This window comes from Triturus cristatus, chromosome 9 (assembly GCF_964204655.1).
Source record: "Triturus cristatus chromosome 9, aTriCri1.1, whole genome shotgun sequence".
NCBI lineage: Eukaryota > Metazoa > Chordata > Amphibia > Caudata > Salamandridae > Triturus > Triturus cristatus.
The window spans coordinates 725,946,781-725,970,733 of record NC_140592.1 but is presented as its reverse complement, the minus strand read 5'-3'; positions in this window follow the sequence as shown (position 1 = coordinate 725,970,733).

Below are 23,953 nucleotides of genomic sequence, written 5' to 3'. Positions count from 1 at the left end.
CTGCTGGGCGGGGTCCTCAGCGGGGCGAGTTCGTCCGCGCAGTTGCTGATCCACTGTGTGAGGTTGTTGGCGGCTTGGCTGGGGTTCGCTGAGCTGGCAGGGGGGTGCTGGCTCAGGGAGGTGGCGAGCTGGTCTGCTGTGATCTTGTTCCAGCTTCTGCTGGTGGTGGTGGGTCGTCGTTCTCTTGAAGGTGAAGTGGACGCAGCTGTGGTCCGTCCATTGAAGCTCTGTGGCGTGGCTGAAGACGATGTCTTTGCAGGATGAGAAGACGGCGTCGAGTGTGTGTCCGGCGAGGTGGGTGGGGGTGGATACCAGCTGTTTGAGTCCAAGATTGGCGAGGTTGTCGAGCAGGGTGCTGGTGTTGCGGTCGTTGTTGTTCTCCAGGTGGAAGTTGAGGTCCCCCAGGAGGATGTAGTCGGCGGAGGGGAGGGCATGCGGGCTGACGAAGTCGGCGATGTCCTCGCTGAATTGTGTGCGTGGTCCCGGGGGTCGGTAGATCAGGGTGCCTCTGAGGGTGGTGTTTGGGTCGGTGTGGATCTGGAAGTGCAGGTGTTCGGCGGTGGTCAGGGAGTTGTCGGTGCTGGTCGTGAGACGGATGGTGTTCCTGTGGATGATGGCGATGCCTCCTCCCATCTGGTTGGCGTTGCGGTCCCTCCGGATGATCTTGTAGCCCTCCGGGATGGCGATGGCGATGTCGGGAGCTGAAGAGGCGTTCATCCAGGTCTCCGTGAGGAAGGCAACGTCAGGGGCTGTGGCGTCTAGGAGGTTCCAGAGTTCCACGGCGTGTCTGTGGACGGAGCGGGTGTTGAGCAGGATGCACTTGAGGTGGGTGCTGCTGGTGTTTGGCTTGGCGGCTGCTGGTGCGGGGCAGGTCCGGATGCAGGAGAACTTGCAGGCGTGGCAGCTGAAAGGTCCGTGGGTGAGTCGTGGTGTGGCTTGGTGGCAGTCTGGGAGTCGGCCGGTGTTGAGTGCGATGAGGGTGGCGGCGGAGTACGTCAGGCGGGTAGGTCGGGGTCTTCGTGGGCCAGGGGTCCTGGCGCTGGTCGCGATCCGGTCGCGGACGGGCGCAGACGGGCTTACCTTTGGCGCGCCTTCGGCGCAAAATCGGCGCGCCCGCTGCGCGTGACCGCTGCGCGTTCGCCTCTTCACGTTCCACCTCTTCACCTTCAGGCAGTGTCACATACATCCATTCCGGCGACCTATACTTCTGGTTAGGTTTTCTTATTCTTTTGATCTCTTCTGGTTCTTTTAATTCTTTTAATTCTCTTGATTCTTCCTTTGAATTTTGACTCGATACTTCATTCACTTGTTCTGCTTTTGATGTATTCGCTCTTATAATTCTGTATCTCAGCCTTTTAACTCTGTTGTTAGGCCAACGATCTCCTTTCACAACCTTTTTAGACTTTACTTCTTTATTACTTCTCTCTCCAATCCAAGTTCTCTTTCTCAGAACTCGACCCTCTGTTTGTTCATCCTCACTCTCATCCAATTCTGTTTCAAGTTCCTTCTGTTTTCGTTTTCTAGCAGCTTTCTTTTTCTCCACAGAATTTTTCACCACTATTTGAGACTTCCCTACTTCTGTCCCTCCTCGGGTCTCCGACACGCAATCTTCTTGCTGTCTACTTGTCCCTTCACCTAGCTCATCAAGAATGTTCCCTACACCTCCTCGGGGGTCTTCCGCAATCTGTCCCTCTCTATCTTCTTCTGACCCTGCTTCTTCAAGTATAATCTCAAGTGGTTCTTCAATCTCCTCCTCTTCTGATTCAGGAGTAGTCTCTGTGTAATTTCTCTTTTCTTTTCTTTTTCCTTCGCTGCTTCTTGAAATTTCAGGCTCTCTCACAGAATCTGATCTTTTCTCTGATACTCGCAGTGGTTCACTTGAAGCTTTTTCTGCTTCTTTTCTCACTGATTCTGTATCTTCATCATCACTGGAATCTGACTCTTCAAAATACTCCTTACCAGTCCCTTCTTTTGGATTTGGAACTCTCAGAGTATGACTTGCATGTACCCAGTGTTTTACTCCAGCACACTTTACTGCAGTTGTCGTAGTCAGAATGACTTGTCTCGGCCTTCCCCACCTTGGAACCAAGCAATTTCTTCTTCTGTGCACCTTAATCCTCACCCAGTCTCCTGGACTCAGATCATGGGCTTGCTTCTTCTCAAGTGTGGTAGCTTCTTCTCCAACCTGGTGAAACACAGAATGAACTGCGTCAGCCAGGCCTTTACAGTAATCCAAAATCATGTCATCAGTTATTGTCACCAATTTATTGACAGGCACGAATGCATGGCGCATTGCACGTCCCATGATTATCTCGTGCGGACTCAAACCAGTAGTTCTATCTGGAGTAGATCTCATAGTCATCAGCACTAGAGGTAAAACATCTGGCCATTTCATGCCAGTGGCTAAGCACATTTTTCCAATCCTGTTCTTAATTGTGCCATTAAACTGCTCAACCACACCAGAAGCCTCTGGTCGGTATGCACAATGTAGCTTCTGCTGTATTTTTAATGCTTCACAAATCAAACCCATGAGCTCATTTTGAAAGTGTCCACCTCTATCAGACTCAATCGTTACTGGAAACCCGTACCTAGGAATCAACTCCCTTAACAGTAACTTTGCCACTGTTAACCCATCATTTCTTCTAGTCGGGTAAGCTTCCACCCACCTTGAAAACAAACAGACTACCACTAGAACATACCTCAGTCTGTTCACTTGGGGCATTTCAATGAAATCAATCTGCATTCTTGTAAAAGGACCTCCTTCTCTGCCTATTGTTCCCAGACTCACCACTGTCTTTTTCCCAGTGTTAAATTGCTGACAAACCAAACACCTCTGACAGATGCTTTCTGCAATTGTCCTGAACTTTGCATTGTACCAGGTTTGCTTGAATGACCTAACCATCGCATCCCTCCCCAGATGTCCCTGGCCATGATACATTCTTGCCATTGACGACAAAATAGAGTTAGGCATTACTGGTCTGCCATCTCTGTAGACCCAAACATGGTCTGTTTCTCTTGGAGCACATCCTGCCTTAATCCAATCTTTTTTCTCTTCCTCTCCTGCCTCATCTTGCAACTGTTTCACTTCATCCCATGTCTCTAAGACATTAGTAAACATCACAGAGAGAAAAGACATTTCACCTTCTCGGTCCCGATTAATAGACTGATTTGTCTTGGCACAGTATTGCGCCACATCATTTGCATAACGGTTTCCAACCGTTATAAAATCTTCTCCTTGTCCATGGGCAGCACACTTTACAACTGCTAACTCTTTAGGCAGCTGTATCGCCTCAAGTAATTTACCAATCATCTCAGCATTCTTTATTGGAGTTCCACTCGATGTCAAGAAACCTCTTTGTAGCCAAAGCTGGCCAAAATCATGCACAACTCCAAATCCATACTGACTATCAGTCATCACAGTTGTCCTCAAATCTTTCCCAATTTCACAAGCTTTAGTCAATGCCACCAATTCAGCAACTTGCGCAGATTTCACTCCTTTCAATGGTGATGCTTCCATGACCTCTGAAACTTTGCACACCGCATATGCTGCACATAGCACACCATCATCATTTCTCAGGCATGATCCATCCACAAACAACACATGATCACTCTCATGTAAGGGAAGATCCCTTATGTCTGGTCTCGGTTTTGTACAGTAATCCAGCACATCCAAACAATCATGATCATCTTCTATTTTCACACCCACGTGTGGTAAATATTTAAATTACCGGTACTATTTTTTATGCGGTAAAGTCTAGTAAGAATAACTCAGTCAAAATAAGAGGCAGAATCCGTGGTATTAGAGGTTCTGAAAAGGGCTTTATTCCTTACAAAGGAATTATAGTTCGAACTAGGCAATCTTATTCCATCACCACGAAGGTTCAGGAAGGGATAGGCAATACATTATTGACAAGTAACAATATATATATGAAAAGCATTGCATTAAGACAGATGCAGGAGGCGTAACAGCTGATAATACAGATAAGAATACACATACGTAATGAAAATAGGCGTAAATACAGGCGTATACTAGAAACGTCATTTAAAATGATGTCACAAGTGGGTGGATCCATAAGAGAATCCTGCAGTGTCAGCAGAAATATTTGGCAGAGATGCGCGCGCAGCCGCATGACGTGTGATTGACGTGCAACTAGAGGGTGAAGGGGAATTGGCATTTAGCTCCACATGTGGAGACAGAAGTCTGGGGGGTCAGGTCAACCTAATCCCGAATCGTATCTAATATCTTTGTTTAAGGAACTGTTTTATCCAAAAGGAAAGGTCTCTCGGACGGAATCTATTCTATACTGACTGTTAGTGCATGTACCAGCGTCTATGTGTCTACATGAGATGCGAGGGGGCAGGAATCTTCCATGGTAACAGGGGCTATGAATTACTTGCATAAAGACAGCGAGGCCGGGCCCTTTGCTCGGTAGCTGGGAGGATGTTTACCTAAACTACTAGACAGGAATGCATTGGATGAGGAGCGGAGCAGATAACTTGAAGGCTGAATACAGTTTTTGGCAGGCAACAGGCCGCGTCAGGCACCGTTAGCCGCGCAGAGAGTAAGACAAAGTTCATGGACACGGATGCAGGTCCAAGCTGGAGCATTTCAGGAGCAGAAGCAGGAAAAGACTTGATGACAGAATTCAGGGCCTACTCGCCTGAACTGTAAAACTAGAAAAGTGAACCATATAAAGTCGGTGGCCAATCATACTTAGGAATGGAATATTCGACCCATTCATGGCGGATCTGAAAGAGGGCATGTTGACGTTGGACGCACATGTATTTGCGTTTTCATAGCTGGAACTGGAGGGAACATACATGTACTTGTAGCATGTACATGGAGCCGTTGGGGTCTAAGATAGGGGACATAACTGGTCATAAAATTCATATTTCCTCATTCCCTCCTTGTCCCCTACGGACCCTTATGAAATATCCATTTTCATCAATCCATCAATCTGTTCATATAGCATCATTTGTTCTTCTTTCTTCTTCCGGGATCTTGAATGAAAATTTGAAGGCGGGATACACGATGTGGCACACAGACCACAAATCGCTGGCCCACATTGTAGACACAAGCAGCAACTGAATAGTATGAGAAAGCCAATACCTAGGAAGGATAGGATCCTCCATCCCCAGGCTGACAACACGCTCCAGAACCAACCGGACCAAGTCCAGGTGCCTGGATTCTGGTGTATCTGGCTTACGATTTTATGAAGTCGAGTTATGGCTTTATATACCGACGGCGCGTTTTCTGGTATGAAAACACAGCAACTTGATCCGATGACCCTACAAGCTCCGCCCCTATCGGCCAGAATGACGTCAAGGACAAGACGATTTTGAAGAACAACAATCCGCATCGCAGACTGCTCCTCTGTTAAGTTGCCTAAAGCGGAAGTAGTTTCATTCACTACTGCTTCAAGGGTTCTAGTTAATCTACGTATCAGCTTACTATTAGTGACTGTACCTATGTAGGGAAAGAAACCTTTATTGAAATCTGTGTATTGCTCCCATGCTGTTTCGGTGTAGTCGACAATCGGGAGATCTCTCTGCTGTCTATTGTGTACTAAATGGGTATTCCTATGATAATCAGGCGGGGCTAGGAAAACAGGTGGCAGAAGGAATGCAATGTAACAGGTACCATCCCAATCTAGGGGTAGGCGTATGTATGCGGTGTGACCACAAATGAAGTAGGAGTGACGAGAAGCTCTAAATGTAGACTTGCCTTTATCACTGAATTCTATTACAGTGGTACATTTACTATGGCCCATGTGTATTGAACCATTCTTTCTTACACATAATTCGCCTCTAACTGGAAATACTGACATAGCGGGCAAGATTGGTGTAGCTTCGGATTCAACATTCAGGATCATGAGATTAAGTGTAAAGTTACCTAGTCCATATACTTCATTTTCTAGATCAGTTCCTGTTCTTTGGGGAAGTCCCTCCTTGTTAGGGTAGCAGACTTTAAGTAAAACTAGGTTCAGGTTTCCCCAAACCCAGTTGTCTTGATAAACTACTGAATTTGAATCTAGGGAATTAATCAAACTAAACCATGCTCCACAGGAGCCATTGTGTATGAATGGATACGGAAAGAGAGGCAGAACTCCCCTATATTTCTGATAGGGAGGGAGTCGGCCACATATCCAACAATTGGTAGCATTGCTGGTCTGATGAGAATGATGTAACATACTAATGAATGTGTTGTTGCGCAGCGCAAATCTATAGGACAACTCATGTGGGGGTAATTCGCTAAAAGAGTGTTCGGCAGTAGCATTGAAAGCACGCTTGGAAATAGGGTAATACATGTGTAATAATATACTGGAAATAATAATCAGAAGACTTAGAAAAAACATAATTAACAATGTCACTATGCAGTGACTACGAAGTGATTTATAGTACGCATGTCTCTTGAGCTGTTCCTGTCTATTTCTCTCTCTATTTCGGTCTAGAGGATACATGTCAGAGACAAATTCAACCGATTCACCTTGGAGAGGACTTAAACAATCAAATTGTCTGACTTGCTAGACCTTAGTTTCAGTTTATAGTTTTGTTTTTCAGTTTTGTCAACCAGGGGGAGTTTTGAGTCAGTCTGTGAGGGAATGCAGGGCTGAAAATTCAAGTCGGATGATAGTCCATGAAACTTTTTGATATGGCTCGAGTGCAACCACCCTTTACGTCCCTCAATCTTCACAGCTGTCCTTTTGGTCAATAAGACGAGTTTAGGCGACTGCCAGCGAGGCTCCAGCGGGTTCCTTCTGTCGAAGTTCCTTACAAGTACGATATCTCCCGGAACCACGTCATGGGGCTTCACCTCAGTGTTATCGGGAAAAGCTGCAGCTACCTGTGAACGACAAGATTGTAGTGCAGACATCAAGGAAGCCAGGTAATCTGTCAGCATATTACAATCAACATCAGTTATTTTACGAGGTATAGGCGTCCCCCACATATTTGGTGGTCTACCGAAGATCACCTCATACGGGGATAGCCCTGTTCGAGAGTGTGCTACCATTCTCATGTAAAAGAGCGCAACCGGTAAAGCTACTATCCAGTTGACACCTTTTTCTCTACATACTTTGGACAGTCTAATTTTCAGAGTTTGATTATGTCGCTCCACGAGACCTGCTGCCTCGGGATGTCGGACACAGTGGAATTTCCATTGGTAGCCTAACAGAAGTGAAACATGTTTCATTAGCTCGGATGAGAACGGTTGGCCATTATCTGAGTACACGACACGGGGCAAACCATATCGTGGGAAGAATTCCCGAACTAACTGTTTGGCAGTAGTCGGGGCAGTGTAATCTGAGACGGGATACGCCTCTGTCCACCTGGAAAGAGCGCATACAACTACGAGGACATATTTGAATCCTCGACATCGTTCCATCTGGATATAATCCATCTGGAGGACTTCAAAAGGGTGATCGGGGGGTTGAAATCCACCCTGTTCTACAGGTACGCCTTTTCCTGGATTGAACTGACAACAAATCATGCAGGTACGTACTTTCTGTTTAGCTGCTGCTCGCAAGTGTTTATTGAACCAAATGTGTTGAATGCTGTCTAGCATAGCTTTCTCTCCTAGGTGTGCTGGACTATGTATAGTGTTAATGATGACCTGAACCATTGAGTCGGGGAGAAACCATATAGATTTTCCCTTCGTCATCCATCCTTGATCCGTTTGGATCCCTCCTAATTCAGTCCATCTCTTTATTTCTTCTGGTGTAGCATGTGTCTGTATGTCAATTACATCAAGGGCGGGATCCTTAACTGTCATGCAGTGTGTTGGTGTCGGAACTATTGTCTTTGTCGTGTCAGTTGGATGAGTCTGATTCTGAGCAGTCTGTTTAGCTGTTCTGTCAGCTAGGTCGTTACCCTGAGAAATAATGTCAGTCACTTTCGTATGGGCCTTGCACTTCATAATCGATATTGCAGTAGGCAGATGTATTGCATCTAACAGAGCTTGAATAAGGGGACCGTGCTGGATGTGGGCACCGTGAGAAGTTAGATAACCTCTCTCTCGCCAAAGCACGCCGAAGTCATGGACGACTCCGAATGCATAACGTGAATCTGTGTATATGTTGACTTTCTTATTTTTGGCTTGAATACAGGCTTGTGTCAGAGCGACGAGTTCTGCTGCTTGAGCTGACAAGGTATCGATACAATTTGTTTCAATAATTTCAGTATCTGTTGTGACTGCATAAGCGGCCACTAACTCTCCTGTATTTGTTCTCATGCATGAACCATCTACATACAATGTCAGGTCTGGATCTGATAATGGAATATCTGTCAAGTCTTGTCTGGGTTTCGTCGTAATAGTAATAACTTCAATACAATCATGTGCCAATGGGTCTGTTCCACTTAATGGCAAAAGTGTGGCAGGATTTAATGTACTACAACGTCGAATTTCTATGTGTGGTTGGAACAATGTCAATTCATAACCCGTTAGTCTTGCTATAGTCAAGTGTTGTGTTTGGGTCCGGTTCAAGAGAACCTCTACTGCGTGTGGTACTTGTACTGTCAATTGATGTCCTAACACTATGGCATCGCTTTGTCTGATTGCTAAAGCTGTTGCTGCGACTGATTTCAGGCACGCAGGAAGAGCCTGAGCTACGGGATCTAATGTACTAGAAAAATAAGCACATGGCTTGTGTGATCCTGCCTGTTCCTGCGTGAGTACTGACAAAGCAGTACCTTCACGTTCTGTAACAAAAAGTGTAAAACGTTTGCTGTAACATGGCGTTGCTAAAACAGGTGCTTGGCATAAAGCTTTCTTTAAGCTTTCAAAAGCTTGTGTATGTTCCTGAGTCCAAGGGAGGACAGTTGATGTCGCTGCCTCCTGTGTTGTCAACTGAATGAGTGGTTTCGCTAGAAATGCATATTGAGGGATCCACTGCCTACAGTATGAAGTGAGGCCTATGAATGCCCGTACCTCCTTTTGTGTCTTGGGTGGCGGTATGTTAACAATTAACTGGATACGGTCGGGTGTAAGCTGTCTTCCCCCCTTGGACAGCAAGTGCCCAAGGTACACAACTTGCTGGACACAGAATTGTAGCTTTGAAGGGGACACTTTGTGCCCCTTGTCTGCTAAGAAATGTAAAACCGTCAGTGATGCTTTTTCACATTCAGGTTCGCTTCGGGCGGTGATCAGCAGATCATCGACGTATTGAAGCAGGGCAGTGTTAGCTGGCATGTGGATACTGTCAAGTTCTCTTTTCAGTGCTTGGCTATAGATGCTGGGGCTTTCTGTGAATCCTTGAGGTGCGCGTGTGAATTTAAAACTTCGTCCATTTAAACTGAATCCGAACAAATATTGGCTTTCCGGATCGATTGGGACGCTAAAGAAAGCGTTCTTGAGATCAATTACAGTAAAGAACGTTGCTTCTGAATCTATGGCTGTTAGCAATGAAGAGATATCTGGGACCACGGGGTATTGTGGTACAATGCATTTATTTAATTCTCGCAGATCAATAACTAATCGATATACTGGTGGTGCCTTTGGATCAGTTCGTTTAAGAATCGGAATTATCGGGGAATTACATACATTGGAGTCGGTTTCCACAACCACTCCTTGTGCAATGAGCTCGTCAATGATTTGCAGTAAAGCCACAACAGCATCTGGGGGTAACTTGTATTGTCGTATTCGTGGTAGTACCACTCCTGTTTTGAGTGTGACTCGATATGGTGTAATGTGCATACAACCTACATCAGTGGGGCCTTGCGCCCATAAATGTGCAGGTAGATTCTGTAACCGGTGATCCATGTCTCTAGACACGTAGTGACCCTTAAAGTCACGCAAAAATAGTCGTACTCCTTTCGGAGAACAACATATTACAGCTCCTAGAGCCTTCAATGTTTTTATACCTAACAAGTTTTCTGGACATGATTTTGTAAGTAATAGATCTGTAGTCCGTGTTAACGGACCGACTGTGAATGCAAGGGGTTGTGATACTTCGTTAATAGTAGGCTTTCCTGAAAAACCAAGGGAAATATTTTGTGAGCCTGAGAGGGGTACCCCTGGGACTTCGTTGTGACGGATAGTGGTTCTGCTTGCCCCTGTATCGAGTAGAAACTTTCTGTCTTTCCCTAATACCTGACTCTGTACATAAGGACCCTCTTGATCTACTGGAACCTCAATAAGGGGTAAGCCAACTTCCCTCTCTAGGCTATTTCATGTGTAGCGCTGATACTCTGGATAGTCATTTTGTGCATACTGGTACATCTGTTGTGTCGTGTTTTGTGTTGCAGCAATAGGCTGTGGCTGTTGTTGTGGTTGTAGTGCGGTCTGCTGTACAGCTGGCATAGGCTGTATATTCTGAGGTACTTGTGGTTGGATCTGATCTTGTCTAGGCAGACGTGGTCTCTCTTTCGTTATACCCGTAGAGATATTATGTTTCAGAACTGCGCAATCGTGTATATAATGACCTGGCTGTTTACAATAGTTGCATGTCCCTCTAACAGGACCTACTGAATCATTTGACTGTGTCGTACCCTTTTTATGACCGTCAGCTGGAACTGACTGGGCCACTAGCATTTTCATTTTCGTGTCTTTCATACGTCTTTGTTCATGTTCTTGTTCTTCTCTAATTCTATCGTGATGATATTGTAACATTTGTAACATCTGTGACGGTGTGTTACCTTGCCAAGTACTCTCGAATTTTTATACTCTACTCTTAACTTGGGGCAGGGAATTCTCAACTAATTTTGTCACAAACAGATGTGGATACGACTCACTACTTGCTTTTATGCCACTATTAATACCAAAACATTTTTCAAATCGGGAATAGAAATCACTAGTGTCTTCATCTTGTTTTTGTTTACAGGCTGAAATTGCACCCCAGTCTTCCTTTTTCGTAGTTAATAAACGTGGTAGTACCTGCACTAATAATCCTGGTAATGCTGTAGTCCTTTCCCCAAGCCCTGAACCTGCAGTTCCGGCCTTTTCTTCGTTTTCTAATGCTGTCCAATCTATCTTTTGGTCTCCCACCTCCCATTCCTTTTCTTTGAGTTTCTCGTAAATACCGGCAGGCAATAAAACTTTCAATATTTTCATAATGTCGGGATAAGTATACTCTCCCATGAGTAACATGTCTTTTATCTCACGGTGGAAACCTGCTGGGTCTTTGTCATGGCTAGGTACTACTTTCTTCATCTCTAATAATTCAATTTTAGTTATGGGCGCGTACACAAACACGCGTTTAAAAATATTGTCCTCACCTCTTATTGGGTGTACTTCGCGTAAGGGATTCTGTCTGTCTATGTGGTACGTTTTTCTTTCCAACTTGGGGGGAACTGAAACATGTTCTGGGCATACGAAGACAAAGTACTGGTGTCGATATTCTAAAATTTCTTTAATTAAATCAGTACCTGAACCTTTCCATTTATTCGTGAGTAATTCTATCAGTATATCAGGTAGGGGACCAGGATCGGAGTGTTGGCTTCTATATAATATAACGAGGTGTTGTATCATGTATATACCAGCTAAACGCTGTTCGTCTGGGGTAAGATTCAAAAACGTGTGTGCCAACGCATCATCACTGTACTTTTCAGAACTGTCAGCCCATTGTACTGCTGACCTGGCTAATTCTTGTTCATCCATAGAATCGAGCATATGATACCCCCTTCGGTCTCGGAGTAATTTATCAGCAGCCTGGAATAAGTGTTCAGGGGACTTCGTATTTAACATAGGGGCTTGAAAATGTCTGTTACATTCTGGACGTATCGGACGTATCGGGTCATTAAAATATCTGGTATTGTTACAAGGTCTTCCCCTACCTACATAGGCTATCGTTTCTAATTGTCCTGTGGGCATTTCTGATCCTTCCTCCTCCTCTCCCTCTGATTCAGTCTTGTCTGCCTCCAATCTGGCTTTATGTATTCGTTCTACTTCTTTGCGGATCTTTCGGCACATAGCTACTATACATGTCTGTTTATCATGTTTTCCCTCTGATATATTCTGACCCCATCTGGTAAGTACTTGCATTTCATCCTGATCTACCTCGGACCTATCTCTGTCTCTGATCAAGCAGTTTATAAAGAAGCGTAACAGTAGTCTCTGTACATCCACTTTCTGGTAATCCATGGCTTCGTCAATACTTTCAGGGCCTTGCCCTGTTTGGACAAAGCGATATATATTGTCTAGATGATTAATCATTCCTGGTAGTGTCGTTAAATACATTGAAGCTCGTCGTATACGTAGTGATGATAGCAGCATTCTGTCATTTTTACCGGGCACTGGATCATATCTACAATCTACAAGATGTTCTTTAAACATGTCGGACGTTGCTATTTGGGGTGTACGTTGGTTTGCTAAATCTCTAAGAGACGATTTACTTCGTAATGGTGGCGTGGCAAAAATTGCTGTCGCACCTTCTGAGGTGCTAGGCACGAAAGGATTCGTGGGATGTAAGGTAGAGACTGTGGATGCAGGAAAAGCGGCGGAAACAGATGGACCCGTGGGATTGTGCGGAGGAGTTTGTGGTTGCGGAGTTGGGGGCTGATGATCTCGGTGTTGAGCACCATCGACAGGTGGCGGGTGTGGTGGAACATTAGCATATTCGGGAGCTACATCGTCTAAATAGGAGGAAAGGAAAATATCCTTTGCGGTCTTGGGATGTGCTTTAATCGGGAGTAATGGGGGTGGCAGATCTTTCGGTATTTCCGGGGTGGCCTTAGGTAAACCTTCGGCCAAAAGAGGATACATACCATTCATAAGAGTGTTTCGTTCTCTGTCTACTTGTTCTGTTTTTACTCGGATACCTTCCTCAACTAATACGTTTTCTCGGGCTCTATTTGAGTTCTCCCCACTTTTCTCTTCCAGTCTGAGCGCTTTCTCTGTGCGCCTATGCGATTCTTTACGCCATAACTCAATGGCATCTTTCTGTGACTGTCTGGCTTTCTTTTTCCATAATTCTTCTTCTACTCTCATGATGCAATCTGCATCCCATGTCCCAGCTGCGGGCCACCTCTGACTTTCTGCTAGATCCTTGGTGTAGTCCACCCATAAGTCAAGATATAATACGGCATCTAGGCCATGTTTATGATACATAAAATACCCTGGAGTGTCCCTAGGTGGAATGGGAACAGCTTCTTCGAGTACTCCTTTTCTAGTTTTGATCTGTCTTAATTTTGAAAAGAACGGCATCTTTAAACCTTGCTACTTGATTCTTACTTGAACTGGACTTGAACACAATTAATACAATAAACACAATAGTGAACACTCATTCATACCACAATTTTTGAACACAGTAAAACATTTAACATTTAACATTTTAACCTTTAACGAACAATGATAATTAGAAGAAAACTAGTTACTGACATAATACTAATACTAGATAATATTGAATTATATACATGAACATACTGGATATACTGCTAAACAGTACAGATACACTGCTAAAACAGTGCAGACCGGATCTGTGTACCCAAACCCGTCAGGACCGGCACAAACCAATGTGCACGTCTAACTGCCTCCCCAGCAATGGTACTCACCGGGTAGCACGGAACGGAAGGCCTCGGAACTGAACTGAACTGGACCGGACTGGACTCGACTCGACTCGGAACTTCGGAACCTGGTGGGCCTCTGTATACCTCGGATCTTGCTCTCTCAGCTAGGCTCTGGTCGGGATACTTCGCACTTCTCACCGCCTCGTCTGGGTGTTGATCGCAGCCTCAGTCACCCCCGCTTGGCCGGAGGGAGATACAGGAAATCCTGTGGGTACGCGTTTTTGTCCGTTCAGCTGTGGCAGGGGACCGGGCCTGCAACGCACCTCCGGCGCGTGAGATGAGAAAGTGTCCCTGTTCGGGCGCCAATTTATGTGGTAAATATTTAAATTACCGGTACTATTTTTTATGCGGTAAAGTCTAGTAAGAATAACTCAGTCAAAATAAGAGGCAGAATCCGTGGTATTAGAGGTTCTGAAAAGGGCTTTATTCCTTACAAAGGAATTATAGTTCGAACTAGGCAATCTTATTCCATCACCACGAAGGTTCAGGAAGGGATAGGCAATACATTATTGACAAGTAACAATATATATATGAAAAGCATTGCATTAAGACAGATGCAGGAGGCGTAACAGCTGATAATACAGATAAGAATACACATACGTAATGAAAATAGGCGTAAATACAGGCGTATACTAGAAACGTCATTTAAAATGATGTCACAAGTGGGTGGATCCATAAGAGAATCCTGCAGTGTCAGCAGAAATATTTGGCAGAGATGCGCGGGCAGCCGCATGACGTGTGATTGACGTGCAACTAGAGGGTGAAGGGGAATTGGCATTTAGCTCTACATGTGGAGACAGAAGTCTGGGGGGTCAGGTCAACCTAATCCCGAATCGTATCTAATATCTTTGTTTAAGGAACTGTTTTATCCAAAAGGAAAGGTCTCTCGGACGGAATCTATTCTATACTGACTGTTAGTGCATGTACCAGCGTCTATGTGTCTACATGAGATGCGAGGGGGCAGGAATCTTCCATGGTAACAGGGGCTATGAATTACTTGCATAAAGACAGCGAGGCCGGGCCCTTTGCTCGGTAGCTGGGAGGATGTTTACCTAAACTACTAGACAGGAATGCATTGGATGAGGAGCGGAGCAGATAACTTGAAGGCTGAATACAGTTTTTGGCAGGCAACAGGCCGCGTCAGGCACCGTTAGCCGCGCAGAGAGTAAGACAAAGTTCATGGACACGGATGCAGGTCCAAGCTGGAGCATTTCAGGGGCAGAAGCAGGAAAAGACTTGATGACAGAATTCAGGGCCTACTCGCCTGAACTGTAAAACTAGAAAAGTGAACCATATAAAGTCGGTGGCCAATCATACTTAGGAATGGAATATTCGACCCATTCATGGCGGATCTGAAAGAGGGCATGTTGACGTTGGACGCACATGTATTTGCGTCTTCATAGCTGGAACTGGAGGGAACATACATGTACTTGTAGCATGTACATGGAGCCGTTGGGGTCTAAGATAGGGGACATAACTGGTCATAAAATTCATATTTCCTCACACGTTTTCAATATCCGGCAAGAGTGTCGCTGGATTCACATTCACACATCTCTCAAGAGTCACATTTGATGCTCCCAGAATCACTTTTTCATATTTAGTCAACCGACTATGTGACATGTACTGGGTTCTGCTTCTTGTCAAAAGAATTGCCACATTGTGAGGTACGAATACCCTTACAGGATATCCCATTATGATTCCCTCACTTTGTTCCAGACTCCTGCATGTTGCAGCCACAGATTTCAGACAACCTGGTAAACCCACAGCTACAGGGTCAAGTGTCGATGAGAAGTACGCAATAGGCCTTCTCAGTAATCCATGCTTCTGGATTAACACTGAAAGTGCACATCCATTTCTCTCACTACAGTACAACTCAAACTCCTTTTCGTAGTCAGGCATACCCAAAGCTGGAGCCTCACACATTTTCCTTTTGAGCTCTTCAAATGCTGCTATTTGTTCTCCATCTAGTTTCAATGGGTCTGTCATCTCACTTTTTGTCAACTCAATCAGTGGCTTTGCTATCAGCGAAAAATTAACTATCCACTGACGACAATAACCCACCATACCCAGGAACATTCTCACTTCTCTCTGAGTTTTTGGGGGTTTCATTTCTCTGATGATTCTGATTCTGTCATCAGTCACTTTTCTCAGACCTTTTTCAATACTGTGTCCAAGATAATGCACCTCTTTCTTGCAAAATTGCAATTTGGCTGGAGATACCTTTAACCCTCCATCTGCCAGATGATTCAGTAAAGCTATGGTATCTACTTCACAAGCTTCACGTGTCTTTGATGCCACAAGTAGGTCATCAATATACTGCACTAATACTGAGTTCTCGGGCATGATCAAACTCTCCAACGATCTTTTCAATAGCTGATTGAATATCGAAGGACTCTCTGTATACCCCTGTGGGATACGACACCATGCTAAAATACGCTGGCCAAACCTAAATGCAAAAATCGGCTGGCTATCATGATGCAATGGAATTGAAAAGAACGCATGACACAAATCAATCACTGTATACCACTCAGCATCATGTGGAATTTGATACAGGATCACTGATGGATTTGGCACGATAGGACAACATGCCACCACAATCTGATTAACTTTTCTCAAATCCTGCACAATCCTAAATTTCCCATTAGGCTTTTTTAGTCCCATTATCGGTGAATTACACGGACTACTCAATAGTTCCCTCAGGACTCCCTGCTGAATCATTTTCTCAATTATAGGAGTTATCCCTTCAATTATTTCTGGTGTCATTTTATACTGAGGAATGTTAGGATATGTAATTCCCTCTTTTACTGCAATCTTCACTGGATCTACATTATTCATCAATCCTACATCCTCTCCAGTAAAATCCCAAACAGTTCTTTTCACTGTGTCTCTCAGCTCTTGAGGTAAATCCTCCAGATCAAACACTGCAAATGCACCAATTAACTCACTTTCTCTATTTTCTAGAGTCATTCGGTACAAAACATCCTCATCTGGTGTTTCAAAAGCTATTCCATCCGGTGTACAGAAAATTGTACAATTCATCTTGCACAATAGGTCCCTACGTAACAGGTTCACTGGACCCATGTCACAGACGATAAATCTGTGCATGTCTGAAAATTTCCCTATCTGTACTCTTACTGGTTCAGTAAGACGTGTTCTGATTTGTGTATTGGCTACACCAACTACTTGGATTGCTTCATCCGAGAGAGGAAGATTTCTAATATCTGTTGACCTGACAGTTGATCTTGTCGCACCTGTGTCTACCAAAAAAGTAACACTCTCCTCATTTATTTTCCCATCCACAAATGGTCCTGCCTGGTCTATTTCTAGAGTTGCACCAAGTATGCACTCTTCCTCCTCTCTTCGGCACCGTCAATAATCACCCTCAGATTCACTCCCTTCATTCTTTAACAAGTACTGTTGTACTTTGTTAGAACGTCTTTGTTTGTTTACCTGTTCATCATTGTAGAATCCTGAATCCTGATTATACTTTTGTGACCCTCTATTCTGCGGCAAGGGCGATTTTGGCTCTTGACTCTGCTGTCTCACAATTTTCTGTTGTTGCTGCTGTTGATTATTTCCTTCACACTGCACCTGTTGATTTAAAGATTTATTTTCATTACTTACTAAAGGTGGATTAGGACACTCTGATCTCCAATGCCCCAATTGGCCACAGTTGTGACACGGGAACTTTTTTTTCGCTTCCTCAAGATTCCCCTTTACTTTCCCTGCATATCTGGGCCTATTCCCTGCATTGTTTCCTGTATTATTCACCTGTTCCACCAACTGTGCTTCCTGTCTTTCCGCAACTTTCACTTGTGCCCACATTGCTTTCTCTTTCAGCTTTCTTTGTTTTGCTTCAATTTCATCACTGAATTATTTTGCATGTCTCAGAATCTCATCTACTTTCTTACTTTGCCAATCCACTGTATGCTCACGAATTCTCTAACCAATTTCAGGTCTAAGTCCATATACAAATCTGTATACAAAATGACTCAAATCTTTGTCACCCAGGTGTTCATCTCCACTGAATTGTTTAAAAGCCAGTATCAGCCTCTCGTAAAAAGCATGAACTGATTCTTTTGCTTCCTGTTGTGTTCGATCTATTTTAACCCAGTCTGTCTCTTTTGGAGGTACTTTACTTTTCAGGTATACCATCACCTGATCATATTTTCTCATTACCTCTGGATCTGGTGCTCCTGTTCTTGGGTCTCTTGGATATTCCTCAGTAGGCCAACTCACAACTATTTTACACTCAGTCCACAAGTCTGCTGGAACAATTATATCAAACAGACTATTCAGGTCAATCCACGGCACCTTTGACAATTTCACAAACCTATCTACCTGCCTATACCACTCGACGGGCTTTTCTCTCAATCGAGGGAAATCATTCGTAAATGATAAAATATCCTGTCTGGTCCATGGAACATGTACATATCCTCCTCCAGGTATTTCTCTCATAGGATAATTATCCACTGGTTTCTCTTTTTCTCTCACTGGAAATGCTGAATAAGTTGTTCTATCTTCGGATTCCTCTCTTTTCTTATACCACCTATCCTTCCACTTTTCTACATCTCCCCATCTTCGCAATAATGCTACCATTTCTTTAATTTGTCCTGTTCTACCAGTAGCATTCAAGTTTTCAATATCTTTCTCTGTAAAATCCATCCTGTAAGCTTTCTGTAAAGCTTTCACTTTATCAATGTCAACTCCCAGCTCATTTGCTATTGCTCTTAGCCTGTCATGTGTATGTCTTGCTCTCCAGGTGATGTTTTTGCACATAAACATTAACTCACCATCATGATGACTCTTCAGGATCTCTGTTGGAACTGTCCCTGCAACAAGCTCTTCTAATTCTATACGTAACTTAGCCACATCAATTGCTTGTGAATCTTTATCCTTTTTCTAAAGAACTTTCATCCAATCATTCAAATCATCAACTGTTATTTCAGCAGTTTTTTTCACTGGAACCACTCTCTTCTGCGGTTCTAAAATTGGCATCCCTGAACAACTAGGTTCACTAGCATCCAGTATTTCACTACATATGTCATGTCTGGATCGTCTCAGGTCACTTCTTTCTGCTCTTTTTCCTGAATCTCCTGAAGGACCAACTGAATTTGCCAAATTATTTCCAACATATGGAATCACCAATCCATTTTCACCTGTCCTTTGTTTGTCAAACACAGGCATAACCGGACCTATAGTTACAGGCACCGTAACAGCTTCTAGATTCTTTGTTAACTCCCTAATCTTCTCAGTCAGCTCTGTTGTGGTTCTGGCTAATTGTCTGGCATTTTCTTCAACACCTCGATTCCCTCTTTCCCTGAAAGAATTACTACCTCTTGATTCAGGTGTCACCTTTTCTGTCTCAATGGTACAAACTGTATCCCTTATCGGAGAAACAACTGGTGTACTCTCATCTGGTTCTGGTCTATATGGAGGTGGTCTTTTGTAAATCATGTCATTCAAGACCTCATCGTCATACTCATTAACTCCAACTCTTTCTGCTCCTTCTTCAACTGTTCTCATCGGATATAATCCCTCTGACATACTAACATCTCGCCACCTTTTCATTCGATCATGATGAGTTTCTTGATTATGTCTCCTCCCACACATGTACCTGTAATAACCTCCAGATCTCTGTCTTTCTCGGTCATGTACTTCCTCTTCCCATTCCACTAAAGCCTCAAACTGTGTAGGTCTTGGTTTCGGGTCTAGACATAACATCTTTTCTCGTAAATTTCTCAACACGGCCAAATTAAATGAACCATGTTCTGGAAATGCTAGAACACCATCTTCTTTAGTATACCTAACCCAATTCTCCAACCATATACAGGTATGAAACCCATATTTCGCAGCCATGAAGGATGCAGGTGTTTTCGCTGGAGGTAACAACTCACCCTCTCTCGTCTTAACATCTTTATCCTTGTTAAACCATTTTTTTATTTTTCCAAAAAATGTTTTCTTCTTTTTCTCTTCTTGGTAATACATTTTAGCGCTTACCAAAACTCTCTACTCTTTCACGTATTATAAATATACAATACGAATTTTTCAACCAATAACAGCGCGACTCACACTAACGCACCAATCCTGGAGCGTCTACGTCACTAGAATAGCTCTTCCAATCCTTGCGCGGCTCACACCAACGCACCAATCAGAGCGCGGTCTGTCTGACGTCAGCAGTCGCTGCAGTCGTTTGTCTCCTGTCTCCTGTCACTCGTCTACCCCTCCTTTACAAAATCTTCTCAGGAGACTTCGTGTCAAAAATTTCTACAAAATCTATTAGTTACAACGTAAAAACATCTCCATTGTCTGCTTCGCTAACCACAGAATAGTAAAGAGTATCTATCCCTCAAGTATCAACAAACTTTCATACATCTCCTAACTGTTTCCTCCAGGACTTATCCAAAGAGTCTTACAATCAATTAAATGTATATGCATTCACGCACATTCATAGAATAAAAATATAGTACATGCACACAGAATCCTGCTTCCCGAGAACAGCGTACAATCTGTCCTATTACAGAATTATAACTTCACATTAACCAAGCAGCTTACCTCTGCCCAGTTCCTCAAACAAGCTCAGAGAATACCTATTACTCCTCCCGCGATAAGCTTTAACGGTAATCCTTACGGATCCCTGGGACTTAAGACCAAAGTTTCACAGATAACCTTCACTACCATACACACTCCTTATATACCAGAAATATATACTAATAGTAACATACAATAATGTCACTGATTCCGAACCCAGACAATGTGACGCGCAACTTCAATTGTCACACGTTATTCCTTACAATTCCGTCTTTCCCGAGAGCAGCATATACTTCCCTCTGCCCTACTACGGAACTGCTACCAGCTCCCAAATTCCAGAAGCACTACATATAACTCAACATGACGACTCCAACATATAGTATTAGTACATATACCAACATCAACCAATAATCAATAATCAATAAGCTAATGTACAAGCAATCTTATCAGATCAAGACAATCATCAATAACCATCCTCTGCTACCAGGAAATTGATAGAGATCAGGGTGTGTATAATATTCCCACTACCACAGATAGAGTAATTTCACAGTTACACGCACATACATTCATCATACGCTAGGGCCCATTTCACTAACATACGCTCAGATACTCTACCAGCAATAAACCTGTGGAAAGAAAACTCCTAAACACCAAACACCCTGCATCTATATCGAGGTCGATAAGACCTGGTTATTGAGACTGTCCATAACATAATCTATACAACTTATACGACAATAATCAAAACATAGTACTCAATAATTTGACAAGAAATAAATCCAACACCATGTTCAGAATTATATTGCTTTATCTAAAATTAGTCATAGGAAAATCAATCAGAATAAATCATTTTTCTCATAGTTACCTATTCTAGCTAAATGTCAGAACGGGTCAGGACAAGTCTCTCGGTAAAAGTCTCTCAAGACGAAGTCCTTTCAGCATCGATCCTCAGCAACGCAGATTCGGTACGCGGCAAAGGCAAATGGCAAGTGGCGAAAAACCCTCTCTAGGCTAACAATTCTTATACTCAATAGAACAAAGGAAAGATACATTATAGAGTCGTGATGTCCACTGGACCGCTGAGCAGAGCGAGAAGGAAAGGATGTAACATTGCTACATTTGAAAATCTCCGCTCAGGAAAAATCACAAAATAAAGACTACGGAACAGGAACCAAGAAACATAAATGTAACTTGTTAGTTGTACTTTTCCTCGGCAATAGGACCACAGTTCGAAGTCTCTCCTCAAGGCTCCTTTGTTTCCCAAGGCTGCCAAGGACGTTCCATTTCACTCAGAGATTACCCCAGCTGCTGCTGTCCTCACGGAAACTTACAACAAGGCAAGCAAGGACTGTGGTCAGCTGACTTCAGGACCATATTCAGCAGGGCTCTCTCCCATCACGGTTTTTCTACTTCAAATCGAGGCCAGGCTTACAAAATCGGCCATTTTCATCTAGGCCTCCATAGGCCACAATAGACCATCTTAATTAAAGAAACAAAACAACGTTACCACAGCATAGTGATTAAACAGTGTTAACCCCACTAATACCCTTATGTGTATGTATTTATCTAGCTCTTGCAACACAGAGAAGCATTAATTTGGAAAGCGTTTTGTGCTCAAAAATAAACAGCACATAGCAACGTTTAAACATGAAAACTTGCACGTTATTTTTAAACAGCACATTTATGCGTACCCATGTGTAATTCTCTTTGGTTAAAACAAACGGATTGATTAATATAAACATACTTGCACAAGACAAATAATTAATAATTAGTTATTAATAAATTAATATAACAAATAGACATACCAGAGCTTCAAAAGCCATAGAATTTTCAAACAGAAAACTCTGCTCCAGCACCTCAACGTGTCTAAAGAATTTGTCTAGAACGCTAAATGATGTATGGTGCAATATATATAGAAACTTAGGGAGAATTATCATTTTGTAGAGGGCCGCTCTGCATAGTTCGGAAATCGTGAACCTCACCTTTGTAGTCATGCAAGATATGCTCCAGGTTTTCCCAGAAGAAGGAATACGGGCGGCTAACAGCAGGATATCGGCCGCGTAAAGCGATATCACATCTTTCCATTCTGAGTCCCATTTTAAGCCCCGGGCTGTGTGTAACCCAGATAAAAGTAGCCAGAGGCTCGATCACCTCAACGAAAAAGAGTGGTTATAGGGGAATCCTGTCTGGTGCCTCTGCTGAGTCCAAATCCACTCGACTGTGTCCCATTTACACGGACCCGGGCCTGTGGTTCCCGAGAGAGCAGCCCTACCAATTTAAAAAACATTGGTCCGAAGCCCATTTTCCCGCAGAACTGCCATCAGGTATGGCCATTCCACTGAATCAAATACCATTTCGGCATCCAGTGATGGCAGCATTGGTGGCTTACCAATCTGGTGCCTCTTGGCCAGACAGCCAAACTGACGCCAAAGGTTATATCTGAATGCCCTGTATGGTATGACGCTTGACTGGTCGTGGGCTAATTAGTGTGTCTATTACCTTCATAAGCCTGGACGCAGGCACCTTGGCCAGGATTATATTTTCTATATTCTGTAAGGAAATTGGCCTATAGGAGTCAAAGTCCTTCCTATGCTTCCCTTCCTTGTGGGTAAGGACTATGTCAGTCTGCCTCAAATCCTTGGTGAGGAAGCAGAAGGTACCTAACAAATGTTGCTATGTTAGGCAGATTCCCCTTCAGATTCGAGCAGTACACCCCCCTCAAGTGGTCCACGAAAGCCAGTGCTATTTCATCAGAGCTCTCCACCAGGGCGCCCCCGGAGTGAACACTGTATAACCATCCTTGGTCCTCCTTATTTTTGACCAACCAAGCCAGCATCTTCCCAGCTTTATTTCCCACTTCATACGTCTTCCCCTGTTTGTTTCTGAAGAGCAGCCTCAACTCCTGTTGGGCCAGACTACAGTAATTTTCCCTCAGCATCTCTAGTCCCAGTGCACTCTCCCTCGTAGGGTGGGCCATATACTCCACCTCTCCTAGTACCAACTCATCCTCCAGTTTCTTGAATAGAGTCCCCCTTTCTCACTTTTTCCCAGGACTTAGGCTATCAGGTCCCCCTCAGTACGGTTTTGTATGCCTCCCAAATTGTCACGCTGGAGCTCACCGACCTTACATTGTCCTTAAAATAATGTTAGGTGGCTTGTCTTATCATGCCTCGCGTGTTCTTATCCGTCAGTTCCCAGGTGTCTAATATCCACCAATCTCAGGTCTGGGCAATCTCGTCCGGAGTGTTGTCACCAACGGGGCATGGTTTGAGATCCCTCTGTACAGGTATTCCATATTCCCAAAGGCTCCCAGTACGTGGTGCGGCACCAACAGATTGCCCAACCTAGACACTGAACTCATGGACTTTGAGGCAGAGGAGTATTGTTGACTCTGGGGATCACGGGCCCTCCATAAGTTGGCCATTCCGGTTGCATCCAAAAAAATCTACCAATTGTGTATCCTCTTTCCGGGGATCCCAGAACTAGTCAGTCTGTCCATGTCCCCTTTACGAGTCAGATAAAGGCCCCCCCCCACCAATATCCGGGCACCTGGGCAATTGTTATCTGTTCTCTGAACTTTGCCAACTCTTGCCCTTGCAGTCCCGGTAATAGGTACCAGGAGGCGACCACTAATCCCATGCATTCCAGCAGAGTGTCACCGCTGCATAGCATCCCTGGGGAACCCTCAGTTCTTTCCCATCAAGTAAGTCTCTTGTCAAAAAATCAAGTCTGGATCGTGCCAGGCCAGGTATTTGGTCACTGTTCCCCATTTCAATTTTCTCCCTAGGCCATTAACATTCAATAGACAGAACCTATAGGGGGAGCCCCTTTCCAATTCGATGTGTCTTGGGACCAGCCATTACCTATCTTTGAATTGCCTTCTATATAATTTCCCTGTAGATGGTGGCCCTTCCTGTGGACATCG